Consider the following 24,983-nt stretch of genomic DNA (forward strand, 5'->3'; position numbering starts at 1 on the left):
GTTCTGATACAAAAATAGCCTCTGCTTTAGAGTGATTCACTTTTTAGTTTAGTTTGTTCCCTTCTGCCTTGTAGAATTCTTAGTTTCCTTTAAGACCCAGCTCTTGTGCTGCGCACTGTGAGAAAAAGCCTTACAATCTAATTAATTGCTAGTGTTCTCTCCTTTCTTTCTCTAGATTACCTTGTATTTACCATATTTTTTATATTCTGTAAAGTCTAGGAGAACCTTGAAGGCAGGGGATTTGTCTTAATACCCCAATATCTATCATTCCACCTTGCATATACTAAAAACTTAACAAATACTTATTGAGTTAAATTGAAGTGAATTTATAGGAATGCATTGCAGCAAAAAACAGAAATTGTTTTTAATCATCCTTAATTATCATTGTCCATTTCTCATTAATGCATAATAGATTAAATTATTTAAGCTTCATAGTGAGTTGTATTAGTTAGAGGAAAATAGTTGGTATAGTAGATAGAGGGCCAGTCAGAAAATCAAAAAGACCTAATTCAAATCCAGTCTGAGATACTGATAAGCCAAGCTATGTGTTTCTGGGCAAGTTAGTACCTATCTCCCATAGTTGGTAAGGATCAAATGAGGTATAATTGTAAAACCTATTGCCTGGCACATTAAATACTTCAAAAATGCTAGCCATTATCATCATCATTATTAAAGTTATCATTATTATTATATTCTAGATAATTGGGAGTTTATAATAATATAGCACAATACATAATGTGTTATTCGTTCTTATATTGAATTCTTTTTGTGAAAAAATGCATCCATTTATTGCTAATTATTTTAGGATTGTCGTTTAAAATTCAGTTTCAAAAAAAAGTACTACTTACAAAACTGAAATTTGTATTTTAATTATTATGCCATAAAAAGCTATATCGATTTTCAATAATGTTCTGGGGCATGTAAAGAAATCCACCAAAATTATTTTAGATTCACATCAAAATAATGGGAAAACAATCCAAATTCAGAAGTTGCCTGTTTTTTGGCTAATGTTGAAATCAAGTAAATTATAATTATAGGAGATAGTAACTTGCAAGATCTTCTATTTTTATACTTTTTTTTAAAGTAACATTTTTATAGGTCTCAAATTCAAAAGGATAATGTTCCTTGATTCAGTTATAATAACTTCTCACTAAGTCATACTTGAGCTGATCCAGCATACATACTTCAATACTAACTCATATGACCTAATCAGTTGTTTAAAATGTGACTCTTGAATGAAAATACAAAAGTTTTAAACTGGAAATTTTTTAGTCCTTGTTGAAGCTACTTAAATGCTTCTTCTTAGACCCATCTTTTTTAATAGCAAGCTAAGAATTTGAGTCAGCATGCAAAAAGCAGGAATTTCTTCTGATCAAAGAACATAATGAATGGTGCTTATACCTAGATATTTGATGGTTCTTAAATAAAAGATTAAACTAAGCTTCTCACTTTGCAAGACTTCATATACAATATATTAAATATCTTCAAAGTTGATTTTAAAAAGAGCTTAGATATAGCTTCAATATCAGTCAATAGCTATAGTATAAGGAAGGCCACCAAGGAAATTTACTTTATATCTTAAAGTAATATTCACAGAATGTCTCATTGTACCTATGCTCAGTCACCATTTTGTTAACGAATTATAACAGATCAATTAGAGCGATGAAAGCACCCCCCCTAAACAGGAAGGAGCAGAATTTACAACTAAATTTAGACATCAGGTAAATATATAATAAGAAATTCAACATGGCGCCATTTTAATACTCTTTGGTTATTGGCCAGTATAATTTAATACCAAATCAAACAGCTAGTTTCAAGGATTATATTACCATGGATATATCCCTTTGTTTCTATACTTCTCCATTTCATTTATTAATTAGAGGGAGTTGGACTAAGAGACTTCTAAATTTTCTTGCAGTTCAGATCTATGATATTAGGATCTTAAGAGGCCATTCCAAGGTTCATTCTATGATAGGTGAGTGTCTTTGTTTATCAGCACCTATTTTGCCCAAATCCAAATTAGACTTATGCAAAATCCAGGTTTTACTTAATAGTATTGTAATGAGATGTCATTACTGATTTCCCATAAGTTAAAATTATAACTTAAGTCATGTAAAATTATAACTTAAGTCATGTGGTATAGTACAAATTAACTAAAAATAGTTTAGTCCTTCTCAGTCCAAAAATTCCTGAAATTTCTTATAGAAATTTTTTAATCCTGATGCCTCCTCCTTTCTACCTGATCCTTTCCTTATCATTCTCTAGATCTAGAATCTTTATTTCTCCACTAGAAATTTCCATTTCCTAGGTGAGTGATGTCTCCTTGCCCTTGATCTCAGAGAAAGAAAACCAATCAGATCCCCTTAAGCCTGACTTCACTAACTTCCTATAAAATACATAAGCTACCCTGATTCTGGAAATGCCCTGACCCCTAAACTTCTTGCATTGTTCTAAAGCATGGACCTAACAATCCCAAGGGAAGCTTGATAGAACCATATGCCAAATCCTGAAAGGAGCCACCTTTGAGTTTTTATGAGACCATGATGAACTTTCCCATCGCCTGGAAACCATAGTGCTTAAGTCTCTTTGGCAAGAATTTTAATTGTACCCTTTTGGAAGGGACATTCTAAGCCCCAAAGTGAGAACTGTCATTTAGCTACTATACTCTTCTTTAAGTCTCCTGCTCTCTTGGGTGTCTTCAGTTAAACTAAATAGCTCTCTTTTGGAGGGATCTTTCTTTAAAAAAAAAAAAAAAATGAACTCTTAACCTTCTTCTTAGGCTGGTGAAACTTATGGATCTCTCTTTTCAGAAGAATGTTTTTCATTGCATAAACTAAATTACATAGAATTATAAAAGGAACCAAGTATATTGAAATGAGTTATCAAAATACTTTTTTTAAAAAAACTTCACAGACTCCAGGTTAAGAAACCACTTTTTAAATGCCCCCAAATAAAAGAGTTTATTGCTTTTAACATTAAATGACATATCTGATTCTTCTAGGAAGTCCTTCTAGTCCCCACCAAAGACCCCAACAATAGGCTTTACTTGGTGAGACTACTGCTTCATATCTATCAGGCTAATGGCACCAAGGAATGTAGCACTCAATCCTGTCCCTAACTCCCTAGATTGTCTTAGCTTTTGACAAGCAATGAATTACAATGCAAAGAAGCCTACATGTGGAACAAGAAAACCTGGCTTTGAGTGCCTTCTGGTTGTGACACTGACAAGCTTTATAATTGTGACACAATCATTTAAAAAGTCTCTTAGCCTCAGTTTTCTCATCACTGCAAAATGAGTAACAGTATTGGTGCTGTTCCATTACTGGATTTGTATCCCAAGGAAATCTTAAGGAAGGAAAAAGGACTCACAGGTGCAAAAATCTTGGTAGCCCTTTTTGTGGTAGCAAAGAATTGGAAATGAGAAGATGCCCATCAGTTGGGGAATGGCTAAACAAGTTATGGTTTATGAAAATAATAGAATATTATTGTCCTATAAAAAATGATGAACAAGCTGACTTTAGAAAGGTTTACATGAACTGATACTGAGCGAAAAAGCAGAACCAGAAATATATTGTGTACGATAATAGTAAGAATGTGCTATGATCAGCTATGATGGTGGTTTAGTGATCCAATACAATCCCAATAGACTTTGAACAGAAAATGCCATCTGCATCCAGAAAGAGAACTAAGGAGACTGAATGTAAATCAGTGTACACTATGTTCACTTCTTTTTTCTTCTCCTTTTTTTTTTCCTTCCTCCCATGGTTTTTCCCTTTTGCTCTGATTTTTCTCTCCCAACATGATTCATAAAATAATATGTATTAAAAATAAATAAATTTAGGGGGGCAGCTAGGTGGCGCAGTGGATAGAACACCAGCCCTGAATTCAGGAGGACCCGAGTTTAAATGTGGTCTCAGACACTTAACACTTCCTAATTGTGTGACCCTGGGCAAATCACTTAACCCCAGCCTCAATAAATAAATAAATAAATAAATAAATAAATAAATAAATAAATAAATAAATACATAAATACATAAATACATAAATAAATACATAAATAAACAAACAAACAAACAAACAAATAAATAAATTTGCCAGGAAAAAAACCTTCACAGAATGGTTGTAAGAAAATCTCTTTGTAAATTATAAAGTACTAACTGTGTTATTACTAGTAGGCCATTAAGAATCTGTTCATTTATTTAAATCCTGGACTTTGGATGTGAAGCCAAGATGACAGAGTGGAGAAAGCGCTCATCTGAGTTCTTCCAGCTTTCCTCCAAACAACTTTAAAATAATGCCTAAAATTGAATTTGGAGTGGCAGAGCCTAGAGAAACTCAAAATGAGACATTCTTTCAACCCAACGCAACAGAAGAGGTTAGAAAACGAGATCTGTGATGTGGAGAAGAAAGCTGACCCAGAGCCTAAATGGATGAATTACTAATGGCAGGTTTAGGTGATGGAGACTGTCAGCAGCAGCTTCCGGAGCTCTTGAGCCTAAGCTAGTAAGAGACCTTGTAACTAGTCAGAAAGATTACGGGAAATATTGTGCTAGTTCTGAATGAAGGACAAGACACTGTTGGCAACTCCATTGCATATATCCACTTCTGAATCATAGTTCAAGGGTAAAGCAAAGCACAGGGACCCATAGGGACAAATGTTTGACAACTCCATTGCCTGTATCCATTTCTGGGTCACATTTCAAGGGTAGAGAAGTATACTTTTGGTCAAAAAAAGAGTGAAAGTTGTGAGGTATATTATCACTCCTGGAACCAAGGAATCAGAGACTTTGAGGAGCAATATAATCTTGTGATGGAATGTTATTGTGCTATAAGAAATGATGAAGGGAGCCACTTCATCAAAACCTGACACATATGAACTGATGCAAAGTTAAGTAAGCAGAAACAGAAGAATATTGCACATAGCAACAGCAATATTGTTAAAACGAACAATTGTGAAAGATTTTGCTACTCTGTTTAAGATAATGCCAAAGGACACATGATGAAAAATACTATCTACCTCCAGAGAGAACTCTGAATGGAGATTGAAGAATACTTGCTTTTTACTATTTTTATTGTTTTATTTCTGTTTTGCAGTGTGCTTAATTTGAAAATGTTTTGCATGACCTTACATGTATAACCAAAATGAGATTTGGAACTCAAAATTTTTAAAAATGATTATTAAGAAAGTTTTACAAAAAAATTTAAAAAGAAAAATTTACATATAATTGAGAAGTATCTAATGAAATAAAAATATATCTTTTTTTAAACAAACTTCTTTAACTCCTTACAATCTTCTGAAGATCAAATCAATAGATAGATATGTAAATATAAGCAATTAATATTATTGTTACTTTACAATGTAAAATAAATCAAATTGTTTAAGCAGTAACTGAAATTGTTACTTCAGATGGAATCTTGAGTAATCAGTAGGTGACGTGATGAAACTCAGAGTTTAACATTCACCCATCTTTAAACATCCTAAATGTTACATTTTAATGTTTACCTCAAAGCAGAAGTCAAATACAGCCATGGCCTGTTCTGAAACGAATGATGATAGACTAATAAAGCATTTGGTGTTTCAATCAGAGTTATTATCCTGAAAAACCATTAACCGTACGATGATAATCAAGTGACTAGATGGGCTATTAACGTTCATATGCCCCTCAGGGTAACGCATCACAACTGTTCAGACAGAGGAAAGGCAGATGTGACAGAAATGTGGCTAAGACTAAAAATTGATTTTTAAAAATCTCTTTTGAAATAACAGGACATCTACAAGAAACCATGCAAATCAGAATTCCCTTAATTTGCTACAAGGAAATTAAATTTAATTTTTTAATGTCTTTTTAATAGTATCTATGAAATTTAAAGAGGAGAAAAGTTAAAAATTCTAATTCACAAATCTAATCAAGATTTAAATATGTCAGTGACATCATAATTCTAAAATGGAAAAAAATTAAGATTTGGAATGGGATACTCAGAATCTGCTAACATTGTGCCTCTAAAAATATTTAGTCCATCTTCCTAGTGTACTAAACAGATTTATGGATTTAAGACTGAAAGAGACTGGAAGACCTTCAAGGTCAACTATTCAACCCCATTATTTTACAGTGGATTAAACTCAAGCCTAGAAAGGGAAAGTGAAGGGTGGATTAGAATTCAGTCCTCTGCCTCCAAATTCAACGCTTTTTCAGCCAAAGGACTCAATTTTATTTTACCTTAAGATTAGATACTATGAAACAGCAAAATGGCTCAATATCATACTTTGGTTTCTATAGCTATTTTTCTTTAAGATCATTTAGAACATCCTCATAAGAACATAGAGCAACTACTTGCTGTCTTAAAGGTTTTTGTTTTTGTTGTTTTTATATGTAAGGTTGATTTCAGCACTTAAAACAACAAAAAACTCAAAAATTGTCCATTTTGAGATAGAAGTGAGTTTTTTGTTTTGTTTTCAAAGATTGAGTCTCCCCATTTTACATAGGCTCTGAGGTTTAGGAGCATTGGGTCCAATCTTCACCAGGGCCAATTGACTCCTCCTTAGGCAAAATAATCTTCCTTTACCCTAGGACTTTACCATATTAATATCAAATGAGCTGACCTACTTACTATAGCTGAGCTCAAGAGATCTACCAGTCTCAGTCTCCTAGATAGCTCTATCACACCCTATGACAATGAAGTATATTAAACTCCATGGCTATATTTGAAACCTTTTTATTCTCCCCTCATAACAATATTAGTCCATCAGAATTTCAGTTTCTTTTGCTAATCACATTCCTGTGAATTTCATCAAAATCTTGTGCTGATCCAATCCAACAAGTATTAATTAAACATATATGCAGGGCATTTCTATATTGCTCTATTCGCACCATAACAACAACTAAAACTCAAGCCCTGCCCTCAAGAAGCTTTTATTCTGTTGGGAGAATATAACACAAGGAATGTACGGAAATGAATTTTTAAAAATCTGTAAATGAATGCCTAAATTTGGGAAAGCAGGCTAATAGAATTTCCTGAGTATACTAGAGTAACTTGCAAATAATCTTTGAGGAAAATCATTGTTTCTTTCCTTTCTTTTTCTTTTTCTTTCTTTTTTTTCTTTTCTTTTTTTTTTTTTTTAACAACCTGAAGTATAGGCTATTGAAAGCCTTTCTTAAATCAAGAAGCTGTTTTTTATCATTCAAAGTTGAAAAAAAATATACAGCTCTATAAGATAGCCCCTTATTGATTAAAAAAAAAACTGCTTCTTCCTATTCTCTCTGAGTTGCCTGTTTTACATCTATTCAGGTGTTTTCATTTAAGAGGTGTCAGTGATTGTAAGGTACAGTGTCATCATACATCTCAGCCTGTCGAAGTTCTTTTATTTAAAAAAAAAATGATTAATGAGGTACTGCCACCTAAAAATAAGTACAGGTTTCATTAAACTATCTCTGAAACTTTCTTTACATCTTCCCCTCATTTTATTCTTTAGAGGAGAAACCATAGTCTTTTGTTTGAAAAACTATGATGGTACCATCATTGCAAAGCTAGCTGCCTAATGGCATTACTAATCCCCCTTAGCACTGCTAGTAAGGCAGACAATCTTGGGGGTATTTCTGGGATTCTGAAAAAGGCATTTAGAAAGAAGTGGAGATTCAAAGAACATTGGATCTGACAATGTAGAATTCTCTTTGTCCCCCAACATCATATCTTTCTCCACTCCCAATTTGCAGTCATAAAAGCAAATCTGTACTGAATTGGGATAATTGCTTTAAAAAAAAAAAAGGATCAGAATGCTTGAATTCAATTTTAACATAGTAAAAGAATGAGACTCTCTTGTTTGGTTCATTGCTGAGGTGTCAATAAGGTTTGAGCTTCCATTAGTTTGCCTACCAGAGCAGGGTAACTCAGAAGTGGTGAAAAAAGGCATATTTCCTAGGTACCATATCTTAAATGTCATATGTACATTTAAGTAGTAAAATGACTCCATATAAATGCTCATTTTTATATGCTAGGCTAATTGTTTTCATGTTTTAATTTAACATCACAATATGTTATTGTGATATTGTATATTTTTCTATAACCTTCTCTGACCTAAATCAGAACTCACCATTATCAGTGTACATGTTGTTTGACCCCAGTGGTATGTAAACCCCTTTGAGAACAGAGATTGGTTTCATTTTTGTATTTATACCTGATTTGTATTGCTTAATAAATGTGTATTATATTGGATTAGGGTACTTGAATCATCTTCTTTAGGGAGCCATGGTGGAAACAGAGTCCAAAGATAAGCAGAAGCTTGTAACAGGCTTTCTCCCTCAACTACTGACTCACACTGTGTGAAAGAGGAAATATATTGAAATCAAGTGACTTACCAAGTCCTCCATCTATAAGATTAACTCTACTGCCTCATATTATTTCTGCAAAACTTAATTTATATTTTAAAGAGCCTTGAAGCTCTTATAAAAGATAGCTTCTAAAAGATAATGAATTTCACAAAAACACTTTTTTTTTTTATTTGCTAGCATATGGTGGGTCTTTTTAGTACATACTGGATATAAGTATCATTAGATACAAGAAATGTCAGCAAAGGATACAGAGAACAATTATGTTATGATAATTATCATCTTAGTAAACCTATTATAATTGTGAACGAGGTAATAGCAACCATGTTTAAACATACCATTATTATTTTATTGGAATTTTTAAAGGGGATCTTTTAAGCTCTTTTATTGTGGGAGTGTTCTATGGCCTAGTTTTCAAATCTCTGTAGTATTTCCTGTAGAAAACCAATTTATTCCCTCACTATTCACCTACCATTAATGATGAAAGATGAGTCAGCAGCAGAGAGCACTGACTGTACTATCTTTAATCACAACCTTTTATTAATGAAAAAACATGTATACTGTACTCTGATAATACTAATGACCTAATAAGTTAAATATAATTAAGCATGTTTCTGTGATTCCTGGAGGCATTTTTTTTCAAGCATTTTTTTTTCAAGCAACTACATGGCATAATGAAGAAAATGCAGGGCTCAGAGTTCAAATTCAGCCCCTGAACACAGCCCAGCTGTATAACCCTGACCAAGTCAGTTAACTCTGTTTGCCTCAGTTTTTTCATCTGTAAAATGGGGATGATAGCATCTACCTCCCAGTGTTGTTGTGAGAGTCAACTGAATCAGCATCTACAAAGCTATAGGCAAATCATAAAGCAATAAATTCTAGCTAATACTATTATTATCATTAACATCATCAGTTAAAGAAACATACTTTTTTGTTTGTTTGTTTGCTTTTTTAAAATGGATATATAGTTTTGTAAGTCTTTTATCCCATAAATATCTGTTGTTTCTAAATGACTGTGAGTCAGTTCAATTCAGATTTATTAAACATACTGTGGTGTTGTAGTTGTGGAAAGCAGAGAACACTCTTTGAAATAAGGCATTTACAGTAGACCATTTAAACTTAGCACTTCAGGTAATTCCATAATACTACAGCTTGTAATCTGTGTAAGAGGAGAGTATATACAATTTCCCAAAGCCAATGGGAGTTTCCCACAGCCAGTGAAATCTCACGTCCAAGATCCCCCCCAGAATTATTCAAGGCAGTTGCCAAGTGTGGAGAATTAGGAATTCCTATCTTCAATGCCACTTTTAAGCTTGATATAATATTTTCCCACATAGCATCATAAGGCTAAGTAAATATTTTTTGTCTATTGACTCTTAAAAAAAATCTTTCTGACTTTTGTAGTTGCATGCATGAAATTCTCCTTTCTTTATCTATTTAGTCTTATTTGTTTATGTTAAATTTATTATATGTTATATTATAAAATTATTATACAATATAATGCATTATATTTATTTAAATGACTGTCCATGTGGAGTAAACAGCAGACCAGCTAGACAAACAAGGAGGGCAAATTGTCTCTCATGGAACATCCTATCTTCATTGTTCAGTCCTCAAAAGGACCATTGCAGAATTGTCAAATCTGCAATGTGTTTCAACTTTGGAAACATTATTAGGGAGCCTTCTCAGTCATGCCAAAATGACAAGGGAGTATTAACAAGTGGGCCAAATTCAAATTCATTTCACTAATTACCTATCACGTTGTAAAGGGCTGCAATCACTCTGACCCTGACTGAATTGAAATAATTGGCCTTCCAGTAAAAGCCCAGAATCTAAATGACAGATCACCCAATTAGCAGTTATATGTCTTAAAGAAACACCAGTGTGATGTTTGTTTTGAATGGCAAGAAAATAAAAAGACTAATTACAGATGCAACTATATAATCTCAAACATCTGGATGAAAAGTGAAATAATTGATCAGTCATCCATGCCTAGTATTGAATGGACCACACCTGTCCAGGGAATGTATTGAATGTTTCATCTAACATCTAAATAATAGCTATACTCCTACATTTTTGCTCTAAAAATGTACTCTTCGTTACATGCTCCTGTCCCCATCTCCTCAAATCACCTTTTTAAAGTTAGCGCCTAATCTGTTTCTTTAGAAGTACAGAAAATGTTTATAAAATGTGGTGAAAGTTATTCTTTCTTGTCCATCTGTTTACTGTTTAGCCAAGGAAAATTTCATTATAAAAAGCTCACCATTTGAGACTACCTTGGGCGCTGGGAGAAGTACAAATTAATAAAATCTGTGAGTTACAGATTTTTTAATATATAAGTTTTATTGTTTTTAAATGCATATTTTCTAACTTAGTTAAGGGCACTTGATTTTATATAATATATAAATTTAGAGTCTGCTCCTTTTTGAATAAAATCAATGTACTAAGTTATTTTTAAATAGTTTTTTCTCCTGGAAAACATTTTAGAACAATGCTCCCCATTTTTGAACTATGCATACTCTTTGACCCAGCAGTATCACTATTCAGCTTTTAATTTAAACAAATCAAAGAAGAAAAAGACCCCTTTGTATAAAAATATTTCTAGCAAATATTAATGGTGCAATGGACTTAAGACTAAGCAATAACTTAACAAATTATGGTTTATGAATGTCTTGAATATTATTATTCAATAATAAAGGATGACAAGGACAGTTTCAGAGAAACCTTAAAAGACATGTAAGAACTGATACAGAATAAATTGAACAAAACCAGAAGAAATTATCCAATAATAAAATAAAGTATAAAGATAAACAACCTTGAAAGACTTATCAACTCCACCATAATTTCACACTTAAGAAATATATGCTACCCCTCTCCTGACACATGAGTAATAGGCTCAGGATACAAAAAGAAACAGATTTTTGAACATGGCCAACATAGAAATTTGTTTTCCCTGACCCTGCCTAATTGACACAAAAGTTTAATTTTTCTTTACATTATTCATTTGTTCAGAAACTATTTTAGGCAAGTTGTACAGAAATGGTATAAATTTACCCCACCCTTTGACAATCTCAGTGCATTATTAGAGTCTGAATTCATAAGATTTTACAATACAAGGTATCCCAACAGTCTTGATAAAGTTTTAAGCTTAATAGTATCTCAGTACCTCACATTAAGAAGCACTTGTCTCACAGAATTTTAGTTAGACAAGTTGTCATATTTATATATCTAGCTATTGTTTTGTTATAATTTAATTGGATTGACAACCTCCTGAAACACTGTTGACATTGTTTACCAGATCCAAAGCAAATTCTCAATGTGATAGATCTTTTATCTTAAGGTTTTAAAATTATCCCACTTATTTGCTAAAGAATGCTACTCAGTTTTCAAAGGATTCTGTTGTACAAATGCTCTATACTTTTTTGACTGGTGTTCCAAAATCCCCAAAAAAATTAATCTGAGGTTTTCCTCAAATTTTAGAGAGCATATAAAAGTAGGACTGTTTTAACAGAAGGAAAGTGTTTTTGTTTAAATATGATTGCTTTTAAATATCAGTTGATTTCTGCCATATGTTAATTTTATTGTAGTCATTGTTCAATAGTTTTCAATTAAGTGTCACTCTTTGTCACCTTACTTGGGGTTTTCTTGTCAGAAATATCTTAGTAGATTTTCATTTCCTTCTCCAGCTTATTTTACTATGAGGAAGCTGAAACAAATAGGGTTAAATGACTTGCTTAGTTTCCCACAGCCAGGAAGTGTCTCAGGCCAGATTTGAACTTGGGAAGATAAGTTTTCCTGAGTCAGGCTAGGACTGTATCCACTTTGCCACCTAATGCTAACTAATTTGCTCCATACTAATTTTAGGCCTGATCATTTGATTTTTTTTTGTTTGTTTGTTTATCAATAATGTTTTTAAATCATAAGTATAATCTAGATTTAAGTCACATGTGGCACAAAGCAGTGTGGGATAGCAATGATAGAAATGGGTAAAAAGTATAATAGAGCAAAACAGGCTAAGTTGATCCAGTAATATGAAAGTGAATTCAAGGCTTACAAAGATTAAGGCATCATAAATTATAAACAAAATATCAATTTGATTTGTAAACATATGTGTACAGAAGTATTTGAAGGCATAGTTTTGGGAAGGTTTTTGTGGTTTTGAGGATTTTTTTGTTTTTTGGGTTTTGCTCTATTATACCTGTTATTTTATCAATGGAGAAAGGTCTTCATAAAGAATAGGGAGAAGCAAACAGACAATTTTATTTTTAGAGAGTTGCCAGGGCACTGAGAAGTTAAGTGGCTTGTATGACTGACTGTACAATCTAGTGTAAATCAGGCCACACTTAAATGCAGTTCTTTGAATTCAGAAGCTAGGCCTCTGACCATTATGCTGTGCCGCCCTGCCCTCCCCACTGTGTGTGTGTGGCGGGGGAGAAGCTCTGTCTCTCTTTCTCTTTCTCTGTTTCTGTCTCTTTTTCTTACACACACATACACACACACACACAATTTACAATGCAATTCATCATTATACCTTTGCATCTTCCTTAATCTGGTATATTGTAATACATAGATGACCATTGCTTTTAACACAGTGAATAAAATATTAAACTAGGAGTCAGGAAGAACTTATTCAAATTCTGCATAAAACACCTCATATCTGTGTGCCTTTGAATAAGATCACAGTCTTTAACCTAAATTTTCACATTGTTTTTTTAAAATGGAAGTAATAATTATATAAATTATATAATAATTATTAAAGGATTAATGTGATATGAAGGTCAAAGGAAATAAATATAATACATACAAAATTCTTTACAAATTTTAAGTATTATTATTGTTGTTGTTGTTGTTTGCTCCAAGACTGGTCACAAGGAGATGATATAAAACTCTATATTTGGAATGACCTGAGGAGAAGGAAATTTTAAAAATATTTATTCCTGAAAACATTATCAAGGAAAAATGTAACTGGCAGGAGAAATAATATGAAATATAAGATTAAAACAAATCTCCTATCCTGCTGTGATAAGAAGTACAATGATAGAATTATAGAATATTAGATCTTGAAGGAACATTCAAATATCATCTAGCCTAATCTCTTTTTTTCCCAAGAAGGAAATAGGCCCAAAGAAGAGGGGTGTCTGGCCTAAGATCATATAGCTAGCAAACAGCAGAACCAACATTTGAATTCAAGTTCCTTAAGCCAAAATCCCACTCTCTTCACTATCTATACCTTTGGCTTCTTTGTCTAAAACAAATGAAATACATAGTCAGTGCTAATGACTGGTAGTGTTTTAATCCCAAATGTCACAGCTTTGTGGAATTGAGTAGTAAGCACTCTATTAAGTGAGTTTCAGTGTATTGTACATGTAAAAATAAATGTATCAGTATTTGTGATTTAATTTTGAACCATGTGAATTGCTCATTATAAGGTGACTTTTGTGTCCCTCACTTCATTTGATCAAATGGAACAGATAATTGTCTGATCTCTTGACTTTGTGCTGTGTTACTACATCTTGTCTGAGACATTGATGGACAGATGGATAGATGGGATAACTAGAGGACAGTAGAATCTAGGACTGAAAAATGGAATGGGATTGACTAAGTACAGATTTGATTAGAGCAAATGGGGAAAAAAAGATCGCAAAAATAGAGGAAAGAAAAAAAAAAACAAAGATGTTGAAATCCTAATGAAAAGCAAATGCTTAAGGGATTCTTTTTTCTAATTTAATAACAACCAAAATACACTTCAGTTCCTGGTACATCTTAATATTTATATACCTGCTCGATGATGAGACAAAATTGGTTCAGAACAGTAATTACTATCTTACCTTAAAATATACATACGCAAAAGAAATATATTTTTAAAAATATAATGACTACCAAGTTGGTAACTCTGATTTGTAATAAAATACATTTACTCTATGGCATTTGATGTGGATTATTTGTCAGCTAAGTTGATTAAGCAATTAACAGAACTCTCTTTCCTCTTGGACTTTGCTGACCACATCCTCCTGGAAGCTATCTCCCTAGGTTTTCATGTTCTCATTTAGTTCTTCTACCATTCTGAGGACTCTCCTTAGGTAAATCTTGTACAAGGAATGGCACATCCACTAACTGTAAGTCTACCCCAAAGCTTTGCTCTAGGCCTTTTTCTCTTTATATTCTCCCATTTGTTAGTCTCATCAGGTCCCATAGATTCATTTATCATCTCTAAGCAAATAACTACCAAAATCATGTTTAAAAATCATTTCTCATTCTGGATTTTAAGTTCATCACCTCTTTGGCAGGAGGTAGGTAGCTTGCTTCCTCTCTGTTCCTCTGAATTTGTGGTTTATCACTTCATTAATCAGTGTTCTAAAATCTTTGAAACTTTTCCTGTATAATGTTGTTGTTTATACAGTGATAGTTCAATAAATTGTACTCCTGGTTTCTCTTACTTCACTCTTTATCAGTTCATAGAGATCTTTTCACAATCTTCTAAAATTGTCCCTTTAACATTTCTTATGGTACAATAATATTGTATTATGCTATATTTATATACTATAATCTTATTTTGTCAGTTCTCTATAGGTAGATACTTCTTTATTTTCCAATTTTTGGCTACCATGAAAAGAGCTTCTAAATTTTTTTTTAACATATGGATCATTTCTTTGATTTCTTTGGGCTATATGCCTAGTAGTATTTAGCTGAGTCAAGAATATGCAGTTTTGTAACTTTCTGATCTTAGTTCCAAATTCCTTTCCAGAATGACTGGAACCATTTGTAACTTCACTATCAGTGTACTGGTATGTCTTATTTTCTCACAGCATCTCCAATATTTGTCATTTTCATCTTTTCTCATCTTTGTCCATCTAATGGATATAAAAAGAACCTTAAAATTGCTTTGCTTTATATTTCTCAATTAATGATTTAGACTTTTTTCATATTACTGTTGATAATTGAGATGATTCAAACCAGTTCCATTTGTGCAGTGATGAAGAGAGCCATCTACACCCAGAGAGAGAACCATGGGAACAGAGTGAGGACCACAACATAGCATTCTCACTCTCTCTGTTGTTGTTTCCTTGCATTTTGTTTTCTTTCTCAGTTTTTCTTTTTCTTTCTTGATCTGATTTTTCTTGTGCAAAAAGATAACTGTATATTGGATCTAATATGTGTTTCAACATATTTAACATGTATTGGACTATCTGCCAGCTAGGGGAGGGAGTGGGAGGAAGGAAGGGAAAATTTACAACAAAAGGTTATATAAGAGTCAGTGTTGGAAAAATAACCCATATGCTTTCTAAATAAAAAGTTTTATAAAAAAAAATTTTTTAAACCATATTACTGTTGATAGATGGAATATTGTCTGTTGGTATCTTTTGACCATTTTATCTATTGGGCAATGTCTTATCATCTTACATATTTGAATTAGTAATACACACATATGTATGCATGCATACTTATATGTTTATATTTATATATTTATATTTGAAGTGAAACCTTTATCAGAGAAACTTGCTATAAAAATATTTTTCTATTACCTATTTTATTAATGTCATTTTTCTAAAGATTTTATAGAGATGTGAAAGTAGGTATATGAGTGAGTAGTTACTTGATGTCCTTTTGATTTCCCTATTTGGGAAACTTTTTTCTGGTCACTTGACATCCTTTCTTGTTAATGTCTTGAAAATTGATTCTTCAGGATTTTCAAAATTGTGTCAGTTCAAGCATTAATTTCTCCTTTATCTGCTGTATCCAGATGTTCTCATCTTCAATTTCTTTAGTACTGTTTGTATTATGTCTCTGGCACATCAGGGACTAAGTTGTTAAAATCCAAATATGATAGTTCTGTTGTCATATGTGAATAAAAAGTAATTTGCTATAAAAATACTAACAGATCTGTTCCATTTCTCATCTCTTTGTTTTCCTTCCTCTAATTTAATTCACAAATGTCTTCATATGATCTAGCTTAGTTAGATCTCATACCCTGGTTCCTTCAGACTATTTGTCCTATCTACTGCCCTTCATTGTTTTGTTTTGTGAGATGAAATTTCCTATAATCCTCCACCATCCTCTTCTTTGAAATTTTACGGTGAGTTAATTTTCTAAATCAGTGCTGTCTTTGACTGCCCTATCTCTCTTTTTGGCAAAGAGATTACAAGTGCTTGGTGGCTAAAGTATTTTCTGAGCTCTTTTGGGAAGCCTTGTTGTGGCAGTTACTCTTAGCTGGCTAAATTTCTGTTAGAAGTATGATAGACTTTGTTGGTATGTTTTCCTTTATCCATCTTTTTTTTTTTTTTTTTTTTGCTTTTGTAGTTTGTTTGACCAGGTAAAGTTAGAGCTATTATAATTGTTCTCAATATCATTTCCTAATCTTTACTATTTCTTCTAATTTATTGTATGTCTTGAATTTTATCATAGCTAATCACTGTACTAACTGAACACAGCTGATTATTAGTGGATATAATTTTATATATTATAGTATTAGCCTCTCTACATATAATACTTATATAGTAGTATAAATGTATCTTATTTGTAGAGTTTCATACAAGTTTATATATGAGAAGAACACACAGAATTATAAAATGTTAGAGCTGAAGGGACTTTCAAGAACACCAAGTCCAAGGTCATCATTTACAGGTAAAGAAAACTGAGGCTTATTAAAGTGAATCAATCTATATGTATTTATTGAATGCTTACAGTATGGCAGGTGCTCTGATGAATACTGATGATACAAAACTAAAAGTGAAAAAGTTCCCTTAAGGAACTTAAAGTTTAATTGAAAGAAATGACATACATTCCTATATACAGTGAATACAAAGCTAATTATAAGATGCAGAATTGAGAGGAAAGTATCTCCAGCCTGTGAAAGGCACTGAAATAAGAGATTGGGAGTATTATATGCAAGGAATAGCTAGATGGATGGTTTGCCCGGATCATATAGTGTGTGAAGAGGTCTAGAATAATGTGTAATAAGCCTGGAAAATTAGATTGGAGCCAGATTGTGAGGGCCTTAAAATGCCTCGCCAGAGTTACTATTTTATGCTAGGTTGGTAAAAGGGACCCTAACAGAGCTTTTGGAGCAGGAAAATAGTGTAGAGAAACCTGGACTATAAGAAGATCATTCTGGCAGCTGTGTGGAAAATGGATCGGAGAAAGGGAGACATTTGAAACAAGAATACTAATTAAGAGAAACTGCAGGAACTTCTGGCCTCAGCAGGGTCTATGTCTCTTCCAATTCAAAGCTAAAATCAGGTCCAACAGGCTCATTTAGTCTTGGCACCCTATTGGCAACAATCTAAAGGAGATGTCAAAGGTACATCTCTATGAAAAGTTAAAAAAAATAAAGGCAAGAAAAAATGTGTCCTAAAATATAATTTTAAATTTTTTTGAGTAAAATCTGAACCAACAGTTTAGTTTTCCATACTCTTCCCACTGAGATAAAATTACAACCCCAAATTTTGGCATTCAATTATATAGAGAAAAAAATACTTCTCTCAATTATTTGAGCCTATCACTTATTGATGTTTTTTTCCTAGAATATGTACTTGTGGGCACTATAGAACATATTAATGGATTTAAGACTAGGCAGCATGGCATAGTTGGATAGATGTCTGAACTTGGAGACAAATAAGAGATGGGGATACAAAAACAAAAGGCAGAACATCCTTGCCCTCAAGGAGTTTACATTCCCTTGGGGGCAGGACTGAGGGAGGAAATCCCACACTTTCACAAATAAGTAAATGCAAGGTATATGCAAAATTAATACAAAGTTTTTTCAGAAGGGGCGGGGCTAACTACTGAGAAAAATAGGGAAGGCCTTTTGAGAGAGATGGTACAATTCATTATTAAATACACCCAATTAATAAAAATTTGGCTTTAAAAAAGAAGGAAAAGAAGATGATCTTTAGCCAACCCTTGAAGGAAATTAGCTAAGGTTTTCAAGGTTCCTAGGTAAGGAAGGAAAGCATTCCATGCATGTTGAGCAGCCAGTACAGAGGTACCAATGGATATATGAGATGGAATGTTGTTTACAAGGAACTGCAAGCTGGCCAATTTGGCTGTAATGTAGAGTTCATGAAGGGGAATAATGTGAATTGGAAAGATAGGTTCAAGCCAGATTGGAAAGACTTCCAAATACTAAACAGAAGAGTATGTATTTTATCCTGGAGGCAATGGGGAGCCACTGAATTCATCAGTCAGCAGATATTTACTTTGCATTTCTGATCTTAATGGTCATTTCTATGGGAGCTTGTCACCCTGTTGAAAAGGGTACAGTAAATTTATTCTAGTATTGATAACCATACACTCGTGATTTGCTTAAAGATATTAGATCCCCAAAGAATGAGCTGTGTGAATTTGTGGGTGGGGTTGATAATCTTGACTAGAACAAGGGTGTATGTGTAACAAGAAATAAGGTTAGTTGGAGAGTTTAGCCTTGATAGGGGCCAGTTTGGAAACATTTGTGAGTATAATGGACTTACTGCCCCAGTGAAACCTAGAAAGTTAAAAGTTAGCAAAGACAGACTTGGGAAAGGGAAAAGCTTTCTGATACAAAATAGACATTCTCCACCATAGAAAGGATGGGAGGTGTGAGTATCTTAATAATTATGAAAAAGCCAGATAGAACAGGAATATTCTTCTAGGCTTAAAATTCATTCACACCTTTTGTTCCTAATCACTCATCTGCAGAAGTCTCCCTTAGGAGTAGGGGAAGTGAAAAATGAATGAACTAAAAGTAATAACCCTAAGGCAATATAGAGTGGCTCTTGGAGAGAAGGGATTTTTGAACCAGCAAAAGAAGCAAACTTTCTCTCCTCTTAATAGCCCTAAGGCTCTGTGGTAGTGAAAGGGAAGAACCTTGTGCTAATCCTAGGTTAAGGATGTTTGCTCAAAAGCTGAAAAAATTCGATAACTCTGTATCTGAGGGGAGCACTAAAGTTCCCCAGCTCAGCCAGTGGCTGGAGGTAGAAAAAAGACCACAGCTGATCATCTAAGACCCGTCTAGGAGACTAGGAAATAAACCTGTCCAACAGAGCTTCCACACTCTGACAAGGCACTAGTCACCAAGGGACCTACTTGTTCTAGTCCACCAACCAGAGAGGCACCAGCCAAGAGTATCCTGCTTGACCCAGCCCAGAGCAGGTTGTCCCAGAGTGTGTACAAAGCACCACTCCTTTGAAGAGCCAAGCCAGTTGAACATCAAAATAATGTAATAAAGTTCATGAGAATGTTCCGAAGAGAAAATGAACATCTCAAAGCCTTTTTGTTCTGGAGTTGTTAGTTGCTGTGGTCATATATGTTCTTTGTATATGTGCCTATTATTATACCATAAGACTGCAATTTTTCCTCCTTCTTAGACTCCAAGTCTGTGAAAGAGTATGCCCCCAGATGTTTAATGAAAAAGCTTTGTAACCATTGTCCTTGCTGTTTCCTTTGAGAAAATGCATTTGCCTAGAAAACCAAATCTACTGGCTCATTAAGAGAAAGTATACTGGTAGGGGCTCCTATATGAGTATTCAAGAGAATAAATACCCATAGATTTATGTAGCGTCCTGGAAGTAAAAACAGTCACCACTCTTAGGGACTCAACTCACTAGTGATGGTATAACTGGGTTGAGTGAGCTCTGAGAAAGTAGTACACAGGTTTTATAATAGAAAAGTGACACATTTCAGTCAATCAATCGGTAGCCACTTATTAAGTACCTATCATGCATCAGACACTGTACTAAATACTGTTTCAGTGCAGCTTACCAAAAATTTCTAAATCCTAGGCATTATGCTAAGTACTAAGAATTCAGGGCCAAAAGTGAAAATATCTGACCTTGAGAGTTTATTCCCACAGGAGGAAATTTCGGAATATTTACTCAGATAGGTTTATGTAAAGCAACTGTAGGGAGTGGGAATAATATTACACAGTTAGTAACATTTAACCTGAGCCTTGAAGGAAGCTAGTTATTCCAAAAGAAAGAAGTAGAAAATAGAGAGCCTTCTATCTTGGGGGGAAAGGCAGCCTGAATAAAGATATGGAGGTAGAAGATGAAAGGTCATATATGGAGAACAGCAGGCAGGACAGTTTGACTGTTACATAGACACTAATGTGGAGGAGTAGAGTTAGAAGAGTTAGAAGAATGAGTTATATCCAGGAATGACCAAAGAGGTGGCTTCTAAGTGTAATTACCCTCATTTTATAAGTGAAAAATCTCAGACTCTGACAGGTTACATGGCTTGCCTGTGACCACACAGTTGATAATTAAAAGACTGGATTTAAATCTAAATATTCCAACTACAAATACTGTTCATTTTCACAGAATCATAAATTTTGAGAATTGTCTCCTATGCAAAAAGAACTCTTATACAAAAGAAACTTCTTCCCAAGACATAACACTAAACTAGTAATCAACAAGTGGTCATCTAGCCTCCACTTGAAGAACTGAAGGAGAGGGAAATTTTCATCTTTAGAAGAAAGCTATTTCACTTTTAAACAGCTCTCATCATATGGAAGTTGTTCCTGCATCAAGATTAAATTGGGGGGAGGGGGGGCTGAATTCAGGAGGACCTGAGTTCAAATCTGGTCTCAGACACTTAACACTTCCTAGCTGTGTGATCCTGGGCAAGTCACTTAACCCCAGCCTCAGGGGGGAAAAAAAGAGATTAAATTGGGCTCTTCCACTTCCACTCATTATCATTCCTGTTTCTTCCTTCATTGATCATATACAGCAATTTGAATTTTTACTCTTCTACTTGATGGCCCTTCAAATAACTTGAAGGCAACCATCTTGTTCTCTCACTGCCACCCAAATCTTCTCATCTCCAGGTTTAACATGTCTATTCCTTGAGCCAATTCTTATTAGTCATGGATCCAGGGCCTTTCACCATGATCTACCAGGTACATTGAGCCAGACAAATTATTATTGAGCCAGTCTGCTCTAGATAGCATCTCAGTCTCAGTTACAGGCCTCTTTTGGCTTGTCTTGACACTCAGAATTAGAGTCTGCAGAGTGACAAGAAAACTGGATGTCTAGAGACTTGAGTCCCATATTTGACTCTGTCACTAGTTGCATAGCCTTAGGCAACTTAGATATATATAAAATGATCTCTAAATCTCTCCCAGCTCAGACATTCTAAAGAGTCTATCCACCTGTAATCCAGTTTCCCTTCCCCCCTGTTTTCTTCCCCAAATGTTAACTTTTCCCCTTGAAGAGAGGACTTTTTTCTTTCTTGCTCTGTCATCCTGGCTTAAATCCCAGGTTTTCTTCTTTGAATAAGGCTTACAGAGGCCTTTGCCCTCCTCTGGACACTTTCAGCTTCTCAGTGTCCTTCTTAAACTATAGTACCCTGAAATGAACTCAGTACTCCAGGTGAGACTTAGCAAGAGCAGAGTATCATGATGCTATCATCTCCATATTCAAAAAAGTTGTGTACATCTTAATGTAGCCCAAGATTCCATTGTTTTTTGGTCTCTAGTGTCATATTGTTGATTCATTGAGACTGGCCCACTAAAACCCATAGGTTATTTTCAGAATAACTGGTCTCCTATCTCATACTAGTGAAAGTTATTTGAGATACCCAAATATAAGGATTTTTAATCTATCTCTATTGAATTTAATCGTATTAGATTCAGCTTAAAGCTTTAGCTCACCAGGATCCTTTTGTATCTTAACTCTAACATCCACTTTATCAGCTCTCTTTTCCAGCTTTGTATCATCTGAAAATTTAAATAACTTACCACATAAACCTTTATTCAGTCCATTCCTAAAAATGTTAAACAACACAGGGCCAATTTCTATTTGTCTAATTTGTCTAACATTTGTCTAATAGTTTAATTTTAAGTGTATTTTTCTGGCCTGTTTCTCCAGAAAATATATCAAGTTGGTTTTGGTTAGGTTCATTCGTCTTTTACTTGCAGAGATACATTGATATTTATGTACTAGGAGACATGATCAATAATCCCTCTATTATTAACTAAATAAATAAAGTCCTTCTTATTGGTAGCCACCTCATAACCTCAGCATTAAATAGAGAAAGAAACTCCTGGTAGGAGGAAGCAGGGTAAAGAATGCAGTTCTTTCTTCCATTTCAGTATTGTTCATTTTCACAGAAATGGCTTCAGGTGCATAAAACAAGAATTCCCTCAGCACTTGCTTGTTAGTGTAGTAAAATCATCAGAGTTTTTAAGATATATTGTGTTCTCATGATGAAAAATGAATGGAATGCTCCTTCATTTTGCTAATGCAGTCTGAAAGGACATACCCACTCATGGGAAAATAATTCAGATATCTAAGTGCATGCTTGTGCTGCTCAGCTTTTCGACAAGACCCTTATTTACTTCTGAAGAACTCTCCTCCCAGGGTACAAATTGGAGAGCAATTACTACTTACAGCACCATAAATCCATGCACAGAGAGGGAGCTAATTTTTAAAAGATAAAATGCAACTTTTTTTTTTTTTTTTTGAGAGGGGATGGTCTGAACTTGTGATTTTATTAGTCATAAGGAATTTCTAATATGGAAAACCTAGCTACCTATGCAGAAATAGAATTAGTTCTGCTATGCTAGTTTAGAGCTACTTTGTTGAGTATTTTAACTTAATATATTTCGGAATACAATATATATAAAAGAAAATTGGGATTTCAGTCATCTGTAATGCTAAAAATTTTGCCTCAATTTTCTACTTCTCTTGGTACAATTGGGCCTATCAGCTAACATCAGCCCCTTTGAAAGATTGCAGTCAGTATTCAGGGTTGCCACATAAAGGAAGCATAATCTTGCTGATACACTCAACCAGTCAAATGGTAAAAACCTGGATAGCAAGTCAACCTCAGTTCCAGGTTTCTTTTTGGCTTGTCTTGAATTAGATAAGAATTAGAGCCTTCATAATAGCAGAAGGACTGGGTGTCTGGGGGCTTGAGTCCTATATTTGATTCTGTCACTAATTACTTGCCTTAAGCAACTTATTTATCTGTAAAATGAATGGATGATCCCTAAACCTTTCCTCTTTCAAACATTCTATGAATCTGTGAATCTGTAATCGTTTCCCTTCCCCCAATTTTTTCTTCTCCAAATGATTATTTTTCCCCTTGAAGTGATAACTTCTTTCTTTCTTCCTCTGCCACACTGGCTTAAACCCTAAGTTTTTGGCTTTGACCAAGACATATGATGTCCTACAAGTATGGAATTACAATATAACCTAAAATCTATATGTTAGTTTTTAATTCCTATAGTTACCCAAATCTCAGATGTACACGTGGCACCAATTTTTATTGTCAGCTCCCTCCAGAAAAGCAATTTAATAAGTCACTGTTTCTTAAAGTGTGATCCGGGGCCTCTGGGTGTCCCCAAGACCCTTTCAGGAAGGAGGTCTACTCGGTCAAAACTATTTTCATCATAGTGCTAAGATATTTTAATTTCTAATATGGTAAATATTGAGAAATATAACCCACATAACAAAAGCTCTTTGGGGGTTCCTGAATAATTTTTAAGAATCTAAAGTGGTCTTGAGACTTTCAAAACGTTTGAGAATTGCTGATATAGATAATTAAAGCTCTGTATAAATTCCAGCTCCTCCTCCTGGGTCCTACTAATTTGCCAAAGAGTTTCAGTCTGACAGTGAAGTGAAACACCCAGGCTAATAAAAATTATGGATCATTAAGTATTATACAGTCTTTATGAAATCTGGCTTGCAAAGAAAACATGTGGCCATTAAGAAATCAAATGCTTTTTTTTCTTTAGAAATCCCCACCCCCAGATATGATTTTTTAAATACAGCATTATTTGGCTATCTATTGATTCACCATCATCACCCAGCATAATAAACTTCTCTTTCATGAAGAAATTAGGCATTAGTTCCTTTTAAATTGGTGCTGCAGTTCAGACCTACAAATTAACATGTACAATTCTAAATCTAACTTTATATATCTCTATTTTATGTGCAAGCCTTAAAATGATCTTGGCTCCTTTTATAAGAAAATTATTCTAGTTACTGGTGCTGAAACTGAAGAGTCGGGCCATTTTATTTCTATTTTTCTCTTCAAAAAAGTAAGCAGTATTAGGAGACAGATAATTTCTAAAACTATCATTTTAAAATTTGCCAAAAGGAGATAGGAAAACAAAGAGTTGAACAGCTTAGGGTAGAGGTAAAAATTCCAAGCTGAGGGTCTGGAAACCTGGGTTTTAGACAAGGGTCTATCTGTATTAGTTATATCCTATTCTTTTAGACCTAAGTTCCTCCTCCTCCTTCTTTTTTTTTTTTTTAGACCTAAGTTTCTTTACCTTTAAAACACTGGCTGTCAGAACACATAATATAGAATATAGCAGCAAAAACATTACAAATGAGCTGGATACTCTTTAATTGGGGAGTAGTTTTAAAAAATGGTTGTAATGAATATTATGGAATAAGATTGATACAAGAAATTGCAATGACAAGAATTCAAAGAAATATGGGAAGATTTAAATAAACTGATTATGATCAAAGTAAGCAGAACCAAGAAGACAGTATACATGACTAGAGTCATATAAAACAGGGCTTCTAAATTTTTTTCCACTTGCAACCCCTTTTTGCTGGAGAAATTTTTATGTGACCCCAGGGATATAGATATATGAAATAAATATACAAATCAAACATTTATTGATAATAAATCATAATTTCACAATCCCCACATTCAGTTAAGTTTTGATAT

The 24,983-nt window shown here is 33.8% G+C and overlaps 1 protein-coding gene across 6 annotated transcripts in view; it reads left to right on the forward strand.

Moving 5' to 3' along the window:
- The window catches only part of STXBP4 (syntaxin binding protein 4), a 227,836-nt gene that overhangs the window by 163,487 nt on the left and 39,366 nt on the right, over positions 1–24,983 (forward strand). The window lies entirely within an intron of this gene.

Source organism: Sminthopsis crassicaudata, chromosome 4, assembly GCF_048593235.1.
Source record: "Sminthopsis crassicaudata isolate SCR6 chromosome 4, ASM4859323v1, whole genome shotgun sequence".
NCBI classification, from domain to species: Eukaryota; Metazoa; Chordata; class Mammalia; order Dasyuromorphia; family Dasyuridae; genus Sminthopsis; species Sminthopsis crassicaudata.